Source organism: Scyliorhinus torazame, chromosome 11, assembly GCF_047496885.1.
Source record: "Scyliorhinus torazame isolate Kashiwa2021f chromosome 11, sScyTor2.1, whole genome shotgun sequence".
NCBI lineage: Eukaryota > Metazoa > Chordata > Chondrichthyes > Carcharhiniformes > Scyliorhinidae > Scyliorhinus > Scyliorhinus torazame.
Window position 1 is genome coordinate 14341419 of NC_092717.1, and position 18182 is coordinate 14359600.

The following is an 18182-nucleotide window of genomic DNA, read 5'->3' on the forward strand; positions in this document are numbered from 1 at the left end:
GTTTGTTGTTGTTGCAGGTTTGTTGTTAATGCAGGTTTGTTGTTCGTGCAGGTTTGTTGTTGATGCAGGTTTGTTGTTGGTGCAGGTTTGTTGTTCGTGCAGGTTTGTTGTTGGTGCAGGTTTGTTTGTGATGCAGGTTTGTTGTTCGTGCAGGTTTGTTGTTGGTGCAGGTTTGTTGTTGGTGCAGGTTTGTTGTTGGTGCAGGTTTGTTTGTGATGCAGGTTTGTTGTTGGTGCAGGTTTGTTGTTGGTGCAGGTTTGTTGATGGCGCAGGTTTGTTGTTGGTGTAGGTTTGTTGTTGGTGCAGGTTTGTTGATGGCGCAGGTTTGTTGTTGGTGCAGGTTTGTTGTTGGTGCAGGTTTGTTTGTGATGCAGGTTTGTTGTTCGTGCAGGTTTGTTGTTGGTGTAGGTTTGTTGTTGGTGCAGGTTTGATGTTGGTGCTGGTTTGTTTGTGATGCAGGTTTGTTGTTGGTGCAGGTTTGTTGTTGATGCAGGTTTGTTGTTGGTGCAGGTTTGTTGTTGGTGCAGGTTTGTTTGTGATGCAGGTTTGTTGTTGGTGCAGGTTTGTTGTTGGTGCAGGTTTGCTTTTGGTGTAGGTTTGTTGTTGGTGCAGGTTTGTTGTTGGTGCAGGTTTGTTGTTGGTGCAGGTTTGTTTGTGATGCAGGTTTGTTGTAGGTGCAGGTTTGTTGTTGGTGCAAGTTTGTTGTTTGTGTAGGTTTGTTGTTGGTGCAGGTTTGTTGTTGGTGCAGGTTTGTTGTTGGTGTAGGTTTGTTGTTGGTGTAGGTTTGTTGTTGGTGCAGGTTTGTTGTTGGTGCAGGTTTGTTGTTGGTGCAGGTTTGTTTGTGATGCAGGTTTGTTGTTGGTGTAGTTTTGTTGTTGGTGCAGGTTTGTTGTTGGTGCAGGTTTGTTGTTGGCCCAGGTTTGTTGTTGGTGCAGGTTTGTTGTTGGTGCAGGTTTGTTGTTGGTGCAGGTTTGTTGTTGGTGTAGGTTTGTTGTTGGTGTAGGTTTGTTGTTGGTGCAGGTTTGTTGTTGGTGCAGGTTTGTTTGTGATGCAGGTTTGTTGTTGGTGTAGGTTTGTTGTTGATGCAGGTTTGTTGTTGGTGCAGGTTTGTTGTTGGTGCAGGTTTGTTTGTGATGCAGGTTTGTTGTTGGTGCAGGTTTCTTGTTGGTGCAGGGTTGTTGTTGGTGCAGGTTTGTTGTTGGTGCAGGTTTGTTGTTGGTGCAGGTTTGTTGTTGGTGCAGGTTTGTTGTTGGTGCAGGTTTGTTGTTGGTGCAGGTTTGTTGTTGGTGCAGGTTTGTTGTTGGTGCAGGTTTTGTGTTAGTGCAGGTTTGTTGTTGATGCAGGTTTGTTGTTGGTGCAGGTTTTGTGTTAGTGCAGGTTTGTTGTTGGTGCCGGTTTGTTGTTGGTGCAGGTTTTGTGTTAGTGCAGGTTTGTTGTTGGTGCAGGTTTGTTGTTGGTGCAGGTTTGTTGTTGGTGCAGGTTTGTTGTTGGTGCAGGTTTGTTGTTGGTGCAGGTTTTGTGTTAGTGCAGGTTTGATGTTGATGCAGGTTTGTTGTTGGTGCAGGTTTGTGTTAGTGCAGGTTTGTTGTTGGTGCAGGTTTGTTGTTGATGCAGGTTTGTTGTTGGTGCAGGTTTAGTGTTCGTGTAGGTTTGCTGATGATGCAGGTTTGTTGTTGATGCAGGTTTGTTGTTGGTGCAGGTTTGTTGTTGTTGCAGGTTTGTTGTTAGTGCAGGTTTGTTGTTCCTGCAGGTTTGTTGTTGATGCAGGTTTGTTGTTGGTGCAGGTTTGTTGTTCGTGCAGGTTTGTTGTTGGTGCAGTTTTGTTTGTGATGCAGGTTTGTTGTTGGTGCAGGTTTGTTGTTGGTGCAGGTTTGTTGATGGCGCAGGTTTGTTGTTGGTGTAGGTTTGTTGTTGGTGCAGGTTTGTTGATGGCGCAGGTTTGTTGTTGGTGCAGGTTTGTTGTTGGTGCAGGTTTGTTGTTGGTGCAGGTTTGTTTGTGATGCAGGTTTGTTGTTGGTGCAGGTTTGTTTGTGATGCAGGTTTGTTGTTCGTGCAGGTTTGTTGTTGGTGTAGGTTTGTTGTTGGTGCAGGTTTGATGTTGTTGCTGGTTTGTTTGTGATGCAGGTTTGTTGTTGTTGCAGGTTTGTTGTTGATGCAGGTTTGTTGTTGGTGCAGGTTTGTTGTTGGTGCAGGTTTGTTTGTGATGCAGGTTTGTTGTTGGTGCAGGTTTGTTGTTGGTGCAGGTTTGTTGTTGGTGTAGGTTTGTTGTTGGTGCAGGTTTGTTGTTGGTGCAGGTTTGTTGTTGGTGCAGGTTTGTTTGTCATGCAGGTTTGTTGTAGGTGCAGGTTTGTTGTTGGTGCAGGTTTGTTGTTGGTGTAGGTTTGTTGTTGGTGCAGGTTTGTTATTGGTGCAGGTTTGTTGTTGGTGTAGGTTTGTTGTTGGTGCAGGTTTGTTGTTGGTGCAGGTTTGTTGTTGGTGCAGGTTTGTTTGTGATGCAGGTTTGTTGTTGGTGTAGGTTTGTTGTTGGTGCAGGTTTGTTGTTGGTGCAGGTTTGTTGTTGGTGCAGGTTTGTTGTTGGTGTAGGTTTGTTGTTCGTGTAGGTTTGTTGTTGGTGCAGGTTTGTTGTTGGTGCAGGTTTGTTGTTGGTGCAGGTTTGTTTGTGATGCAGGTTTGTTGTTGGTGTAGGTTTGTTGTTGATGCAGGTTTGTTGTTGGTGCAGGTTTGTTGTTGGTGCAGGTTTGTTTGTGATGCAGGTTTGTTGTTGGTGCAGGTTTGTTGTTGGTGCAGGTTTGTTGTTGGTGTAGGTTTGTTGTTGGTGCAGGTTTGTTGTTGGTGCAGGTTTGTTGTTGGTGCAGGTTTGTTTGTGATGCAGGTTTGTTGTTGGTGCAGGTTTGTTGTTGGTGCACGTTTGTTGATGGCGCAGGTTTGTTGTTGATGCAGGTTTGTTTGTGATGCAGGTTTGTTGTTCGTGCAGGTTTGTTGTTGGTGTAGGTTTGTTGTTGGTGCAGGTTTGATGTTGGTGCTGGTTTGTTTGTGATGCAGGTTTGTTGTTGGTGCAGGTTTGTTGTTGATGCAGGTTTGTTGTTGGTGCAGGTTTCTGGTTGGTGCAGGTTTGTTTGTGATGCAGGTTTGTTGTTGGTGCAGGTTTGTTGTTGGTGCAGGTTTGTTGTTGGTGTAGGTTTGTTGTTGGTGCAGGTTTGTTGTTGGTGCAGGTTTGTTGTTGGTGCAGGTTTGTTTGTGATGCAGGTTTGTTGTAGGTGCAGGTTTGTTGTTGGTGCAGGTTTGTTGTTGGTGTAGGTTTGTTGTTGGTGCAGGTTTGTTGTTGGTGCAGGTTTGTTGTTGGTGTAGGTTTGTTGTTGGTGTAGGTTTGTTGTTGGTGCAGGTTTGTTGTTGGTGCAGGTTTGTTGTTGGTGCAGGTTTGTTTGTGATGCAGGTTTGTTGTTGGTGTAGGTTTGTTGTTGGTGCAGGTTTGTTGTTGGTGCAGGTTTGTTGTTGGTGCAGGTTTGTTGTTGGTGCAGGTTTGTTGTTGGTGCAGGTTTGTTGTTGGTGTAGGTTTGTTGTTGGTGTAGGTTTGTTGTTGGTGCAGGTTTGTTGTTGGTGCAGGTTTGTTGTTGGTGCATGTTTGTTTGTGATGCAGGTTTGTTGTTGGTGTAGGTTTGTTGTTGATGCAGGTTTGTTGTTGGTGCAGGTTTGTTGTTGGTGCAGGTTTGTTTGTGATGCAGGTTTGTTGTTGGTGCAGGTTTGTTGTTGGTGCAGGTTTGTTGTTGGTGTAGGTTTGTTGTTGGTGCAGGTTTGTTGTTGGTGCAGGTTTGTTGTTGGTGCAGGTTTGCTTGTGATGCAGGTTTGTTGTTGGTGCAGGTTTGTTGTTGGTGCACGTTTGTTGATGGCGCAGGTTTGTTGTTGATGCAGGTTTGTTTGTGATGCAGGTTTGTTGTTGGTGCAGGTTTGTTTGTGATGCTGGTTTGTTGTTCGTGCAGGTTTGTTGTTGGTGTAGGTTTGTTGTTGGTGTAGGTTTGATGTTGGTGCAGGTTTCTTGTTGGTGCCGGTTTGTTGTTGGTGTAGGTTTGTTGGTGCAGGTTTATTGTTGGTGCAGGTTTGTTGGTGCAGGTTTGTTGTTGGTGCAGGTTTGATGTTGGTGCAGGTTTGTGGTTGGTGCAGTTTTGTTGTTGATGCAGGTTTGTTGTTGGCGCAGGTTTGTTGTTGGTGTAGGTGTGTTGTTGGTGCAGGTTTGCTGTTGGTGCAGGTTTGTTGGTGCAGGTTTGCTGTTGGTGCAGGTTTGTTGTTGGTGCAGGTTTGTTGGTGTAGGTTTGTTGTTGGTGCAGGTTTGTTGTTGGTGCAGGTTTGTTGTTGGCGCAGGTTTGTTGTTGATGCAGGTTTGTTGTTGGTGCAGGTTTGGTGTTGGTGCAGGTTTGTTGTTGATGCAGGTTTGTTGTTGGTGCAGGTTTGTTGTTGATGCAGGTTTGTTGTTGGTGAAGGTTTGTTGTTGGTGTAGGTTTATTGTTGGTGCAGGTTTGTTGTTGGTGCAGGTTTGTTGTTGATGCAGGTTTGTTGTTGACGCAGGTTTGTTGGTGCAGGTTTATTGTTGGTGCAGGTTTCTTGTTGGTGTAGGTTTGTTGTTGGTGTAGGTTTGTTGTTGGTGCAGGTTTGTTGTTGGTGCAGGTTTGTTTGTGATGCAGGTTTGTTGTAGGTGCAGGTTTGTTGTTGGTGCAGGTTTGTTGTTGGTGTAGGTTTGTTGTTGGTGCAGGTTTGTTATTGGTGCAGGTTTGTTGTTGGTGTAGGTTTGTTGTTGGTGTAGGTTTGTTGTTGGTGCAGGTTTGTTGTTGGTGCAGGTTTGTTGTTGGTGCAGGTTTGTTTGTGATGCAGGTTTGTTGTTGGTGTAGGTTTGTTGTTGGTGCAGGTTTGTTGTTGGTGCAGGTTTGTTGTTGGTGCAGGTTTGTTGTTGGTGCAGGTTTGTTGTTGGTGTAGGTTTGTTGTTGGTGCAGGTTTGTTGTTGGTGCAGGTTTGTTGTTGGTGCAGGTTTGTTGTTGGTGCAGGTTTGTTTGTGATGCAGGTTTGTTGTTGGTGTAGGTTTGTTGTTGGTGCAGGTTTGTTGTTGGTGCAGGTTTGTTGTTGGTGCAGGTTTGTTGTTGGTGTAGGTTTGTTGTTGGTGTAGGTTTGTTGTTGGTGCAGGTTTGTTGTTGGTGCAGGTTTGTTGTTGGTGCACGTTTGTTTGTGATGCAGGTTTGTTGTTGGTGTAGGTTTGTTGTTGATGCAGGTTTGTTGTTGGTGCAGGTTTGTTGTTGGTGCAGGTTTGTTTGTGATGCAGGTTTGTTGTTGGTGCAGGTTTGTTGTTGGTGCAGGTTTGTTGTTGGTGTAGGTTTGTTGTTGGTGCAGGTTTGTTGTTGGTGCAGGTTTGTTGTTGGTGCAGGTTTGTTTGTGATGCAGGTTTGTTGTTGGTGCAGGTTTGTTGTTGGTGCACGTTTGTTGATGGCGCAGGTTTGTTGTTGATGCAGGTTTGTTTGTGATGCAGGTTTGTTGTTGGTGCAGGTTTGTTGTTGGTGTAGGTTTGTTGTTGGTGCAGGTTTGATGTTGTTGCTGGTTTGTTTGTGATGCAGGTTTGTTGTTGGTGCAGGTTTGTTGTTGATGCAGGTTTGTTGTTGGTGCAGGTTTGTTGTTGGTGCAGGTTTGTTTGTGATGCAGGTTTGTTGTTGGTGCAGGTTTGTTGTTGGTGCAGGTTTGTTGTTGGTGTAGGTTTGTTGTTGGTGCAGGTTTGTTGTTGGTGCAGGTTTGTTGTTGGTGCAGGTTTGTTTGTGATGCAGGTTTGTTGTAGGTGCAGGTTTGTTGTTGGTGCAGGTTTGTTGTTGGTGTAGGTTTGTTGTTGGTGCAGGTTTGTTGTTGGTGCAGGTTTGTTGTTGGTGTAGGTTTGTTGTTGGTGTAGGTTTGTTGTTGGTGCAGGTTTGTTGTTGGTGCAGGTTTGTTGTTGGTGCAGGTTTGTTTGTGATGCAGGTTTGTTGTTGGTGTAGGTTTGTTGTTGGTGCAGGTTTGTTGTTGGTGCAGGTTTGTTGTTGGTGCAGGTTTGTTGTTGGTGCAGGTTTGTTGTTGGTGCAGGTTTGTTGTTGGTGTAGGTTTGTTGTTGGTGTAGGTTTGTTGTTGGTGCAGGTTTGTTGTTGGTGCAGGTTTGTTGTTGGTGCAGGTTTGTTTGTGATGCAGGTTTGTTGTTGGTGTAGGTTTGTTGTTGATGCAGGTTTGTTGTTGGTGCAGGTTTGTTGTTGGTGCAGGTTTGTTTGTGATGCAGGTTTGTTGTTGGTGCAGGTTTGTTGTTGGTGCAGGTTTGTTGTTGGTGTAGGTTTGTTGTTGGTGCAGGTTTGTTGTTGGTGCAGGTTTGTTGTTGGTGCAGGTTTGCTTGTGATGCAGGTTTGTTGTTGGTGCAGGTTTGTTGTTGGTGCACGTTTGTTGATGGCGCAGGTTTGTTGTTGATGCAGGTTTGTTTGTGATGCAGGTTTGTTGTTGGTGCAGGTTTGTTTGTGATGCTGGTTTGTTGTTCGTGCAGGTTTGTTGTTGGTGTAGGTTTGTTGTTGGTGTAGGTTTGATGTTGGTGCAGGTTTCTTGTTGGTGCCGGTTTGTTGTTGGTGTAGGTTTGTTGGTGCAGGTTTATTGTTGGTGCAGGTTTGTTGGTGCAGGTTTGTTGTTGGTGCAGGTTTGATGTTGGTGCAGGTTTGTGGTTGGTGCAGTTTTGTTGTTGATGCAGGTTTGTTGTTGGCGCAGGTTTGTTGTTGGTGTAGGTGTGTTGTTGGTGCAGGTTTGCTGTTGGTGCAGGTTTGTTGGTGCAGGTTTGCTGTTGGTGCAGGTTTGTTGTTGGTGCAGGTTTGTTGGTGTAGGTTTGTTGTTGGTGCAGGTTTGTTGTTGGTGCAGGTTTGTTGTTGGCGCAGGTTTGTTGTTGATGCAGGTTTGTTGTTGGTGCAGGTTTGTTGTTGGTGCAGGTTTGTTGTTGATGCAGGTTTGTTGTTGGTGCAGGTTTGTTGTTGATGCAGGTTTGTTGTTGGTGAAGGTTTGTTGTTGGTGTAGGTTTATTGTTGGTGCAGGTTTGTTGTTGGTGCAGGTTTGTTGTTGATGCAGGTTTGTTGTTGACGCAGGTTTGTTGGTGCAGGTTTATTGTTGGTGCAGGTTTCTTGTTGGTGTAGGTTTGTTGTTGGTGTAGGTTTGTTGTTGGTGCAGGTTTCTTGTTGGTGTAGGTTTGTTGTTGGTGTAGGTTTCTTGTTGGTGCCGGTTTGTTGTTGGTGTAGGTTTGTTGGTGCAGGTTTATTGTTGGTGCAGGTTTGTTGGTGCAGGTTTGTTGTTGGTGCAGGTTTGATGTTGGTGCAGGTTTGTGGTTGGTGCAGTTTTGTTGTTGATGCAGGTTTGTTGTTGGCGCAGGTTTGTTGTTGGTGTAGGTGTGTTGTTGGTGCAGGTTTGTTGCTGGTGCAGGTTTGTTGGTGCAGGTTTGCTGTTGGTGCAGGTTTGTTGTTGGTGCAGGTTTGTTGGTGTAGGTTTGTTGTTGGTGCAGGTTTGTTGTTGGTGCAGGTTTGTTGTTGGCGCAGGTTTGTTGTTGATGCAGGTTTGTTGTTGGTGCAGGTTTGTTGTTGGTGCAGGTTTGTTGTTGATGCAGGTTTGTTGTTGGTGCAGGTTTGTTGTTGATGCAGGTTTGTTGTTGGTGTAGGTTTGTTGTTGGTGTAGGTTTGTTGTTGGTGCAGGTTTGTTGTTGGTGCAGGTTTGTTGTTGATGCAGGTTTGTTGTTGACGCAGGTTTGTTGTTGATGCAGGTTTGTTGTTGTTGCAGGTTTGTTGTTGGTGCAGGTTTGTTGTTGGTGCAGGTTTGTTGTTGATGCAGGTTTGTTGTTGATGCAAGTTTGTTGTTGGTGCAGGTTTGTTGTTGTTGCAGGTTTGTTGTTGGTGCAGGTTTGTTGTTGTTGCAGGTTTGTTGTTGATGCAGGTTTGTTGTTGACGCAGGTTTGTTGTTGGTGCAGGTTTGTTGTTGTTGCAGGTCTGTTGTTGGTGCAGGTTTGTTGTTGGTGCACGTTTGTTGATGGCGCAGGTTTTTTGTTGATGCAGGTTTGTTTGTGATGCAGGTTTGTTGTTAGTGCAGGTCTGTTTGTGATGCAGGTTTGTTGTTCGTGCAGGTTTGTTGTTGGTGTAGGTTTGTTGTTGGTGTAGGTTTGATGTTGGTGCAGGTTTGTTGTTGGTGCTGGTTTGTTGATGGCGCAGGTTTGTTGTTGGTGCAGGTTTGTTGTTGGTGCAGGTTTCTTGTTGGTGTAGGTTTGTTGTTGGTGTAGGTTTCTTGTTGGTGCCGGTTTGTTGTTGGTGTAGGTTTTTGGTGCAGGTTTATTGTTGGTGCAGGTTTGTTGGTGCAGGTTTGTTGTTGGTGCAGGTTTGATGTTGGTGCAGGTTTGTGGTTGGTGCAGTTTTGTTGTTGATGCAGGTTTGTTGTTGGCGCAGGTTTGTTGTTGGTGTAGGTGTGTTGTTGGTGCAGGTTTGTTGTTGGTGCAGGTTTGTTGGTGCAGGTTTGCTGTTGGTGCAGGTTTGTTGTTGGTGCAGGTTTGTTGGTGTAGGTTTGTTGTTGGTGCAGGTTTGTTGTTGGTGCAGGTTTGTTGTTGGCGCAGGTTTGTTGTCGATGCAGGTTTGTTGTTGGTGCAGGTTTGTTGTTGGTGCAGGTTTGTTGTTGATGCAGGTTTGTTGTTGGTGCAGGTTTGTTGTTGATGCAGGTTTGTTGTTGGTGAAGGTTTGTTGGTGCAGGTTTATTGTTGGTGCAGGTTTGTTGTTGTTGCAGGTTTGTTGTTGGCGCAGGTTTGTTGTTGATGCAGATTTGTTGTTGGTGCAGGTTTGTTGTTGGTGCAGGTTTGTTGTTGATGCAGGTTTGTTGTTGGTGCAGGTTTGTTGTTGATGCAGGTTTGTTGTTGGTGTAGGTTTGTTGTTGGTGTACGTTTATTGTTGGTGCAGGTTTGTTGTTGGTGCAGGTTTGTTGTTGATGCAGGTTTGTTGTTGACGCGTGTTTGTTGTTGATGCAGGTTTGTTGTTGTTGCAGGTTTGTTGTTGGTGCAGGTTTGTTGTTGGTGCAGGTTTGTTGTTGATGCAGGTTTGTTGTTGATGCAAGTTTGTTGTTGGTGCAGGTTTGTTGTTGTTGCAGGTTTGTTGTTGGTGCAGGTTTGTTGTTGTTGCAGGTTTGTTGTTGATGCAGGTTTGTTGTTGGTGCAGGTTTGTTGTTGGTGCAGGTTTGTTGTTGTTGCAGGTCTGTTGTTGGTGCAGGTTTGTTGTTGATGCAGGTTTGTTGTTGACGCAGGTTTGTTTGTGATGCAGGTTTGTTGTTGGTGTAGGTTTGTTGTTGATGCAGGTTTGTTGTTGGTGCAGGTTTGTTGTTGGTGCAGGTTTGTTTGTGATGCAGGTTTGTTGTTGGTGCAGGTTTGTTGTTGGTGCAGGTTTGTTGTTGGTGTAGGTTTGTTGTTGGTGCAGGTTTGTTGTTGGTGCAGGTTTGTTGTTGGTGCAGGTTTGCTTGTGATGCAGGTTTGTTGTTGGTGCAGGTTTGTTGTTGGTGCACGTTTGTTGATGGCGCAGGTTTGTTGTTGATGCAGGTTTGTTTGTGATGCAGGTTTGTTGTTGGTGCAGGTTTGTTTGTGATGCTGGTTTGTTGTTCGTGCAGGTTTGTTGTTGGTGTAGGTTTGTTGTTGGTGTAGGTTTGATGTTGGTGCAGGTTTCTTGTTGGTGCCGGTTTGTTGTTGGTGTAGGTTTGTTGGTGCAGGTTTATTGTTGGTGCAGGTTTGTTGGTGCAGGTTTGTTGTTGGTGCAGGTTTGATGTTGGTGCAGGTTTGTGGTTGGTGCAGTTTTGTTGTTGATGCAGGTTTGTTGTTGGCGCAGGTTTGTTGTTGGTGTAGGTGTGTTGTTGGTGCAGGTTTGCTGTTGGTGCAGGTTTGTTGGTGCAGGTTTGCTGTTGGTGCAGGTTTGTTGTTGGTGCAGGTTTGTTGGTGTAGGTTTGTTGTTGGTGCAGGTTTGTTGTTGGTGCAGGTTTGTTGTTGGCGCAGGTTTGTTGTTGATGCAGGTTTGTTGTTGGTGCAGGTTTGGTGTTGGTGCAGGTTTGTTGTTGATGCAGGTTTGTTGTTGGTGCAGGTTTGTTGTTGATGCAGGTTTGTTGTTGGTGAAGGTTTGTTGTTGGTGTAGGTTTATTGTTGGTGCAGGTTTGTTGTTGGTGCAGGTTTGTTGTTGATGCAGGTTTGTTGTTGACGCAGGTTTGTTGGTGCAGGTTTATTGTTGGTGCAGGTTTCTTGTTGGTGTAGGTTTGTTGTTGGTGTAGGTTTGTTGTTGGTGCAGGTTTGTTGTTGGTGCAGGTTTGTTTGTGATGCAGGTTTGTTGTAGGTGCAGGTTTGTTGTTGGTGCAGGTTTGTTGTTGGTGTAGGTTTGTTGTTGGTGCAGGTTTGTTATTGGTGCAGGTTTGTTGTTGGTGTAGGTTTGTTGTTGGTGTAGGTTTGTTGTTGGTGCAGGTTTGTTGTTGGTGCAGGTTTGTTGTTGGTGCAGGTTTGTTTGTGATGCAGGTTTGTTGTTGGTGTAGGTTTGTTGTTGGTGCAGGTTTGTTGTTGGTGCAGGTTTGTTGTTGGTGCAGGTTTGTTGTTGGTGCAGGTTTGTTGTTGGTGTAGGTTTGTTGTTGGTGTAGGTTTGTTGTTGGTGCAGGTTTGTTGTTGGTGCAGGTTTGTTGTTGGTGCACGTTTGTTTGTGATGCAGGTTTGTTGTTGGTGTAGGTTTGTTGTTGATGCAGGTTTGTTGTTGGTGCAGGTTTGTTGTTGGTGCAGGTTTGTTTGTGATGCAGGTTTGTTGTTGGTGCAGGTTTGTTGTTGGTGCAGGTTTGTTGTTGGTGTAGGTTTGTTGTTGGTGCAGGTTTGTTGTTGGTGCAGGTTTGTTGTTGGTGCAGGTTTGTTTGTGATGCAGGTTTGTTGTTGGTGCAGGTTTGTTGTTGGTGCACGTTTGTTGATGGCGCAGGTTTGTTGTTGATGCAGGTTTGTTTGTGATGCAGGTTTGTTGTTGGTGCAGGTTTGTTGTTGGTGTAGGTTTGTTGTTGGTGCAGGTTTGATGTTGGTGCTGGTTTGTTTGTGATGCAGGTTTGTTGTTGGTGCAGGTTTGTTGTTGATGCAGGTTTGTTGTTGGTGCAGGTTTGTTGTTGGTGCAGGTTTGTTTGTGATGCAGGTTTGTTGTTGGTGCAGGTTTGTTGTTGGTGCAGGTTTGTTGTTGGTGTAGGTTTGTTGTTGGTGCAGGTTTGTTGTTGGTGCAGGTTTGTTGTTGGTGCAGGTTTGTTTGTGATGCAGGTTTGTTGTAGGTGCAGGTTTGTTGTTGGTGCAGGTTTGTTGTTGGTGTAGGTTTGTTGTTGGTGCAGGTTTGTTGTTGGTGCAGGTTTGTTGTTGGTGTAGGTTTGTTGTTGGTGTAGGTTTGTTGTTGGTGCAGGTTTGTTGTTGGTGCAGGTTTGTTGTTGGTGCAGGTTTGTTTGTGATGCAGGTTTGTTGTTGGTGTAGGTTTGTTGTTGGTGCAGGTTTGTTGTTGGTGCAGGTTTGTTGTTGGTGCAGGTTTGTTGTTGGTGCAGGTTTGTTGTTGGTGCAGGTTTGTTGTTGGTGTAGGTTTGTTGTTGGTGTAGGTTTGTTGTTGGTGCAGGTTTGTTGTTGGTGCAGGTTTGTTGTTGGTGCAGGTTTGTTTGTGATGCAGGTTTGTTGTTGGTGTAGGTTTGTTGTTGATGCAGGTTTGTTGTTGGTGCAGGTTTGTTGTTGGTGCAGGTTTGTTTGTGATGCAGGTTTGTTGTTGGTGCAGGTTTGTTGTTGGTGCAGGTTTGTTGTTGGTGTAGGTTTGTTGTTGGTGCAGGTTTGTTGTTGGTGCAGGTTTGTTGTTGGTGCAGGTTTGCTTGTGATGCAGGTTTGTTGTTGGTGCAGGTTTGTTGTTGGTGCACGTTTGTTGATGGCGCAGGTTTGTTGTTGATGCAGGTTTGTTTGTGATGCAGGTTTGTTGTTGGTGCAGGTTTGTTTGTGATGCTGGTTTGTTGTTCGTGCAGGTTTGTTGTTGGTGTAGGTTTGTTGTTGGTGTAGGTTTGATGTTGGTGCAGGTTTCTTGTTGGTGCCGGTTTGTTGTTGGTGTAGGTTTGTTGGTGCAGGTTTATTGTTGGTGCAGGTTTGTTGGTGCAGGTTTGTTGTTGGTGCAGGTTTGATGTTGGTGCAGGTTTGTGGTTGGTGCAGTTTTGTTGTTGATGCAGGTTTGTTGTTGGCGCAGGTTTGTTGTTGGTGTAGGTGTGTTGTTGGTGCAGGTTTGCTGTTGGTGCAGGTTTGTTGGTGCAGGTTTGCTGTTGGTGCAGGTTTGTTGTTGGTGCAGGTTTGTTGGTGTAGGTTTGTTGTTGGTGCAGGTTTGTTGTTGGTGCAGGTTTGTTGTTGGCGCAGGTTTGTTGTTGATGCAGGTTTGTTGTTGGTGCAGGTTTGTTGTTGGTGCAGGTTTGTTGTTGATGCAGGTTTGTTGTTGGTGCAGGTTTGTTGTTGATGCAGGTTTGTTGTTGGTGAAGGTTTGTTGTTGGTGTAGGTTTATTGTTGGTGCAGGTTTGTTGTTGGTGCAGGTTTGTTGTTGATGCAGGTTTGTTGTTGACGCAGGTTTGTTGGTGCAGGTTTATTGTTGGTGCAGGTTTCTTGTTGGTGTAGGTTTGTTGTTGGTGTAGGTTTGTTGTTGGTGCAGGTTTCTTGTTGGTGTAGGTTTGTTGTTGGTGTAGGTTTCTTGTTGGTGCCGGTTTGTTGTTGGTGTAGGTTTGTTGGTGCAGGTTTATTGTTGGTGCAGGTTTGTTGGTGCAGGTTTGTTGTTGGTGCAGGTTTGATGTTGGTGCAGGTTTGTGGTTGGTGCAGTTTTGTTGTTGATGCAGGTTTGTTGTTGGCGCAGGTTTGTTGTTGGTGTAGGTGTGTTGTTGGTGCAGGTTTGTTGCTGGTGCAGGTTTGTTGGTGCAGGTTTGCTGTTGGTGCAGGTTTGTTGTTGGTGCAGGTTTGTTGGTGTAGGTTTGTTGTTGGTGCAGGTTTGTTGTTGGTGCAGGTTTGTTGTTGGCGCAGGTTTGTTGTTGATGCAGGTTTGTTGTTGGTGCAGGTTTGTTGTTGGTGCAGGTTTGTTGTTGATGCAGGTTTGTTGTTGGTGCAGGTTTGTTGTTGATGCAGGTTTGTTGTTGGTGTAGGTTTGTTGTTGGTGTAGGTTTGTTGTTGGTGCAGGTTTGTTGTTGGTGCAGGTTTGTTGTTGATGCAGGTTTGTTGTTGACGCAGGTTTGTTGTTGATGCAGGTTTGTTGTTGTTGCAGGTTTGTTGTTGGTGCAGGGTTGTTGTTGGTGCAGGTTTGTTGTTGATGCAGGTTTGTTGTTGATGCAAGTTTGTTGTTGGTGCAGGTTTGTTGTTGTTGCAGGTTTGTTGTTGGTGCAGGTTTGTTGTTGTTGCAGGTTTGTTGTTGATGCAGGTTTGTTGTTGACGCAGGTTTGTTGTTGGTGCAGGTTTGTTGTTGTTGCAGGTCTGTTGTTGGTGCAGGTTTGTTGTTGGTGCACGTTTGTTGATGGCGCAGGTTTTTTGTTGATGCAGGTTTGTTTGTGATGCAGGTTTGTTGTTAGTGCAGGTCTGTTTGTGATGCAGGTTTGTTGTTCGTGCAGGTTTGTTGTTGGTGTAGGTTTGTTGTTGGTGTAGGTTTGATGTTGGTGCAGGTTTGTTGTTGGTGCTGGTTTGTTGATGGCGCAGGTTTGTTGTTGGTGCAGGTTTGTTGTTGGTGCAGGTTTCTTGTTGGTGTAGGTTTGTTGTTGGTGTAGGTTTCTTGTTGGTGCCGGTTTGTTGTTGGTGTAGGTTTTTGGTGCAGGTTTATTGTTGGTGCAGGTTTGTTGGTGCAGGTTTGTTGTTGGTGCAGGTTTGATGTTGGTGCAGGTTTGTGGTTGGTGCAGTTTTGTTGTTGATGCAGGTTTGTTGTTGGCGCAGGTTTGTTGTTGGTGTAGGTGTGTTGTTGGTGCAGGTTTGTTGTTGGTGCAGGTTTGTTGGTGCAGGTTTGCTGTTGGTGCAGGTTTGTTGTTGGTGCAGGTTTGTTGGTGTAGGTTTGTTGTTGGTGCAGGTTTGTTGTTGGTGCAGGTTTGTTGTTGGCGCAGGTTTGTTGTCGATGCAGGTTTGTTGTTGGTGCAGGTTTGTTGTTGGTGCAGGTTTGTTGTTGATGCAGGTTTGTTGTTGGTGCAGGTTTGTTGTTGATGCAGGTTTGTTGTTGGTGAAGGTTTGTTGGTGCAGGTTTATTGTTGGTGCAGGTTTGTTGTTGTTGCAGGTTTGTTGTTGGCGCAGGTTTGTTGTTGATGCAGATTTGTTGTTGGTGCAGGTTTGTTGTTGGTGCAGGTTTGTTGTTGATGCAGGTTTGTTGTTGGTGCAGGTTTGTTGTTGATGCAGGTTTGTTGTTGGTGTAGGTTTGTTGTTGGTGTACGTTTATTGTTGGTGCAGGTTTGTTGTTGGTGCAGGTTTGTTGTTGATGCAGGTTTGTTGTTGACGCGTGTTTGTTGTTGATGCAGGTTTGTTGTTGTTGCAGGTTTGTTGTTGGTGCAGGTTTGTTGTTGGTGCAGGTTTGTTGTTGATGCAGGTTTGTTGTTGATGCAAGTTTGTTGTTGGTGCAGGTTTGTTGTTGTTGCAGGTTTGTTGTTGGTGCAGGTTTGTTGTTGTTGCAGGTTTGTTGTTGATGCAGGTTTGTTGTTGGTGCAGGTTTGTTGTTGGTGCAGGTTTGTTGTTGTTGCAGGTCTGTTGTTGGTGCAGGTTTGTTGTTGATGCAGGTTTGTTGTTGACGCAGGTTTGTTTGTGATGCAGGTTTGTTGTTGGTGCAGGTTTGTTCTTGGTGCAGGTTTGTTGTTGGTGCAGATTTGTTCATGGTGCAGGTTTGTTGGTGCAGGTTTGCTGGTGGTGCAGGTTTGTTCTTGGTGCAGTTTTGTTGTTAGCGTTGGTTTGTTGTTGGTGCAGGTTTGTTGTTAGCGCTGGTTTGTTGTTGGTGCAGGTTTGTTGTTGGTGCAGGTTTGTTGGTGATACAGGTTTGTTGTTGGTGCAGGTTTGGTGTTGGAGTAGGTTTCTTGTTGGTGCAGGTTTGGTGTTCGTGTAGGTTTGTTGTTGGTGCATGTTTGTTGTTGGTGCAGGTTTGTTGTTGGTGCTGGTTTGTTGTTGGTGCAGGTTTGTTGTTGTTGCAGGTTTGTTGTTGGTGCAGGTTTGTTGTCGGTGCAGGTTTATTGTTGGTGCAGGTTTCTTGTTGGTGTAGGTTTGTTGTTGGTGTAGGTTTGTTGTTGGTGCAGGTTTCTTGTTGGTGTAGGTTTGTTGTTGGTGTAGGTTTCTTGTTGGTGCCGGTTTGTTGTTGGTGTAGGTTTGTTGGTGCAGGTTTATTGTTGGTGCAGCTTTATTGGTGCAGGTTTGTTGTTGGTGCAGGTTTGATGTTGGTGCAGGTTTGTGGTTGGTGCAGTTTTGTTGTTGATGCAGGTTTGTTGTTGGCGCAGGTTTGTTGTTGGTGTAGGTGTGTTGTTGGTGCAGGTTTGTTGTTGGTGCAGGTTTGTTGGTGCAGGTTTGCTGTTGGTGCAGGTTTGTTGTTGGTGCAGGTTTGTTGGTGTAGATTTGTTGTTGGTGCAGGTTTGTTGTTGGTGCAGGTTTGTTGTTGGCGCAGGTTTGTTGTTGATGCAGGTTTGTTGTTGGTGCAGGTTTGTTGTTGGTGCAGGTTTGTTGTTGATGCAGGTTTGTTGTTGGTGCAGGTTTGTTGTTGATGCAGGTTTGTTGTTGGTGTAGGTTTGTTGTTGGTGTACGTTTATTGTTGGTGCAGGTTTGTTGTTGGTGCAGGTTTGCTGTTGATGCAGGTTTGTTGTTGACGCAGGTTTGTTGTTGATGCAGGTTTGTTGTTGTTGCAGGTTTGTTGTTGGTGCAGGTTTGTTGTTGGTGCAGGTTTGTTGTTGATGCAGGTTTGTTGTTGATGCAAGTTTGTTGTTGGTGCAGGTTTGTTGTTGTTGCAGGTTTGTTGTTGGTGCAGGTTTGTTGTTGTTGCAGGTTTGTTGTTGATGCAGGTTTGTTGTTGGTGCAGGTTTGTTCTTGGTGCAGGATTGTTGTTGTTGCAGGTCTGTTGTTGGTGCAGGTTTGTTGTTGATGCAGGTTGGTTGTTGACGCAGGCTTGTTTGTGATGCAGGTTTGTTGTTGGTGCAGGTTTGTTCTTGGTGCAGGTTTGTTGTTGGTGCAGATTTGTTCATGGTGCAGGTTTGTTGGTGCAGGTTTGTTGGTGGTGCAGGTTTGTTCTTGGTGCAGTTTTGTTGTTAGCGTTGGTTTGTTGTTGGTGCAGGTTTGTTGTTAGCGCTGGTTTGTTGTTGGTGCATGTTTGTTGTTGGTGCAGGTTTGTTGTTGGTGCTGGTTTGTTGTTGGTGCAGGTTTGTTGTTGTTGCAGGTTTGTTGTTGGTGCAGGTTTGTTGTCGGTGCAGGTTTGTTGTTGGTGCAGGTTTGTTTGTGATGCAGGTTTGTTGTTGGTGCAGGTTTGTTTGTGATGCAGGTTTGTTGTTGGTGCAGGTTTGTTTGTGATGCAGGTTTGTTGTTGGTGCAGGTTTGTTGTTGGTGCAGGTTTGGTGTTCGAGTAGGTTTGTTGTTGATGCAGGTTTGTTGTTAGTGCAGGTTTGTTGTTGGTGCAGGTTTGTTGTTGGTGCTGGTTTGTTGTTTGTGCAGGTTTGTTGTTGTTGCAGGTTTGTTGTTGGTGCAGGTTTGTTGTTGATGCAGGTTTGTTGTTCGTACAGGTTTGTTGTTGGTGCAGGTTTGTTTGTGATGCAGGTTTGTTGTTGGTGCAGGTTTGGTGTTCGAGTAGGTTTGTTGTTGATGCAGGTTTGTTGTTAGTGCATGTTTGTTGTTGGTGCAGGTTTGGTGTTCGAGTAGGTTTGTTGTTGATGCAGGTTTGTTGTTAGTGCAGGTTTGTTGTTGGTGCAGGTTTGTTGTTGGTGCTGGTTTGTTGTTGTTGCAGGTGTGTTGTTGGTGCAGGTTTGTTGTTGATGCAGGTTTGTTGTTGACGCAGGTTTGTTTGTGATGCAGGTTTGTTGTTGGTGCAGGTTTGTTTGTGATGCATGTTTGTTGTTGGTGCAGGTTTGTTGTTGATGCAGTTTTGTTGTTGGTGCAGGTTTCTTGTTGGTGCAGGTTTGTTGTTGGTGCAGGTTTGTTGTTGGTGCAGGTTTGTTGTTGTTGCAGGTTTGTTGTTGGTGCAGGTTTGTTGTTGATGCAGGTTTGTTGTTGGTGCAGGTTTAGTGTTTGTGTAGGTTTGCTGATGATGCAGGTTTGTTGTTGATCCAGGTTTGTTGTTGGTGCAGGTTTGTTGTTGTTGCAGGTTTGTTGTTAGTGCAGGTTTGTTGTTCGTGCAGGTTTGTTGTTGATGCAGGATTGTTGTTGGTGCAGGTTTGTTGTTCGTGCAGGTTTGTTGTTCGTGCAGGTTTGTTGTTGGTGCAGGTTTGTTGCTGGTGCAGGTTTGTTGTTGGTGCAGGTTTGTTTGTGATGCAGGTTTGTTGTTGGTGCAGTTTTGTTTGTGATGCAGGTTTGTTGTTGGTGCAGGTTTGTTTGTGATGCAGGTTTGTTGTTGGTGCAGGTTTGATGTTGGTGCAGATTTGTTCATGGTGCAGGTTTGTTGGTGCAGGTTTGTTGGTGGTGCAGGTTTGTTCTTGGTGCAGTTTTGTTGTTAGCGTTGGTTTGTTGTTGGTGCAGGTTTGTTGTTAGCGCTGGTTTGTTGTTGGTGCAGGTTTGTTGTTGGTGCAGGTTTGTTGGTGATACAGGTTTGTTGTTGGTGCAGGTTTGGTGTTAGAGTAGGTTTCTTGTTGGTGCAGGTTTGGTGTTCGTGTAGGTTTGTTGTTGGTGCATGTTTGTTGTTGGTGCAGGTTTGTTGTTGGTGCTGGTTTGTTGTTGGTGCAGGTTTGTTGTTGTTGCAGGTTTGTTGTTGGTGCAGGTTTGTTGTCGGTGCAGGTTTATTGTTGGTGCAGGTTTGTTCTTGGTGCAGGTTTGCTGTTAGTGCAGGATTGTTGTTGGTGTAGGTTTGTTCTTGGTGCAGGTTTGTTGTTGTTGCAGGTTTGTTGATGATGCAGGTTTGTTGTTGGTGCAGGTTTGGTGTTCGAGTAGGTTTGTTGTTGATGCAGGTTTGTTGTTAGTGCAGGTTTGTTGTTGGTGCAGGTTTGTTGTTGGTGCTGGTTTGTTGTTG